Source organism: Apis dorsata, unplaced genomic scaffold, assembly GCF_000469605.1.
Source record: "Apis dorsata unplaced genomic scaffold, Apis dorsata 1.3 scaffold_52, whole genome shotgun sequence".
NCBI lineage: Eukaryota > Metazoa > Arthropoda > Insecta > Hymenoptera > Apidae > Apis > Apis dorsata.
In genome coordinates this window covers 3503679-3505559 of record NW_006263353.1, presented here as the reverse complement: position 1 = coordinate 3505559, position 1881 = coordinate 3503679, and the positions used below count along the sequence as shown (strand labels likewise).

General features: G+C 39.0%; 1 long non-coding RNA gene across 1 annotated transcript in view; it reads left to right on the top strand.

Annotated features, from left to right (window-relative positions):
• The first annotated feature begins 1681 nt into the window (after window positions 1–1681).
• The window catches only part of LOC116186763, a 19586-nt gene continuing 19386 nt past the window's right edge, over window positions 1682–1881 (top strand). Inside the window, exon 1 of the long non-coding RNA XR_004151772.1 lies at window positions 1682–1694. This is a non-coding gene — a long non-coding RNA (uncharacterized LOC116186763). The remainder of the gene's footprint in view (window positions 1695–1881) is intronic.

The following is a 1881-nucleotide window of genomic DNA, read 5'->3' as shown; positions in this document are numbered from 1 at the left end:
ATTCGAAACGATAAATCGAAACAAAACCTTTCTAAATTCTCGATCGATTTAAAACACAGCGTTTATGTAATCAAGATGAAACGAAGCGAAGTTTAGAAATAATATAGAAAAAAAAAAAAAGATTTCATCCAATCTTCCACAACTTTTCTTATCGAATTAAAAATAACCCTCGCTTCAAACATTCCATCCCCTTGTAATGGAGTGACTGGTTAGGCCAGGCGCGAATCGGATATCGTGGAAATTCGCATGGCGAAGGTGGAATTCGGCAGAAGGTGGAGACATTAGCATATATCGAATGGTTGCGGTGGTCGGCTAATTAGAAGGAGCGCATGGACGGAGACGGCAACGTTTTAGGGAGCAACGGGTGGTGGTGTTGCCAACGGCTGGTGACTCGTCCCTAGAACTGCGTAATCGAATCTAATGGTGGACTGTAAACCGATGCTAATCGATAGACCGCGACATTGGCTTCGCCAGAGGGTGCCATTATGCGCAAGCGATTTCCAATTGGATTTAGAAGGAGATATCAGGATGTGTTCGTTCGGCCATTGCCTCGCTCGTGAAAACTCGATAAAAACACTTTTCCATCTACACGACTCGGTTCCAGGGATTATCTCGATTATTGATCGGCCTCGCTCGCCTTCCTCTTGTTTCAATCTCTTTTTCGTATCCTAATTGGACACGACGAAACACTAGGTCGAACTAGGTTTAAAGAGATTCTTTTAGGGAGAGGAATTTGTAGAACTGTGTAGCGATTCGATTGGAATGTTAAAGATTCCAAGTATTTTGGAAAGAAGAAAGCGATAATTGGAGTGCTTTCTACAGAAGATGTATATTAGAAATTCTTCGTTTGTTATTCTCATATGCGATCTAATAAATAGATTGCGAATGCTTTCGTACAAATATTTGAATGTACAAAGCATAAAGTATATATCTTTCTAAACAAATCTGAAATGTTAATTAGATAGAAGCCCTAGTAGAACTTGCTCCTTTCTTTTTATAATCATAAAACAGAAAAACATTTTATTCAAACATTTCGATCGATTACTTCATTGTCGCGTACATTAACAGACTTTCTCCAAATAAGATCGTAATAATCGGAGAGAAAGAGTGAAATTTCGAAAGAAGAAAGGAGGAAGAGCGGAGGGGAGGGTAGGAATAATTGAAAAGGTTGGTGAAAACGGATCTCTGCCGCTCTGCCATCTCTTCTTACGGGGAATCTACATGCGTGGGAACAAAGTTGGAGGGGAAAATTGTGGCAAGCTTGGCAAGATATATACCTGCTTTGTTTGGCCCGTTCAGGAAATGCATGCATTTAACTTAACTGCGTGCACCTCCGTCCTCGCATATAAATTATGTTTTCAAGTACTCGAGTAATAACGTTTATCATTGTGCTGCTTCTAAGGTACAAGCATATTTCAGTTCATTTGTAGGAGCGACAAGCCAGGCATATTGATGCATCGCTCCATCCTTAACGACGTGCTGGAGAACGTTACGAAAATACGGAGGGAGGGAGTGAAGCGCGTGCATTTTCAACTTCAATTTAACGCGATCAACTTGGTGGCCGCGATAATCGATTTAAAGGTGGAATATTTCATTAAACGAATTTTCGTCTCTTAGAAAGAGATTTAAAATTGGAATATCTTACCGATTTTAAGAATATCGAGAAGATGAAAGATTTTACGTTTCGAGATCGAGTCAGAATCAAATTTTCTATCGAATAATAAAACTAAAGTTGTTTCCAATCCGTGATACGCGAAATTAAATTTAAAATTTAACGAGACCTCTAAAATTTGGAAACTCTCTATGGACGGTGTTCTATATACGCACGATAAGAAGAAATTATTTAAAAGAAGAAATCTTTTGGAAGAAGAATCGCTAATA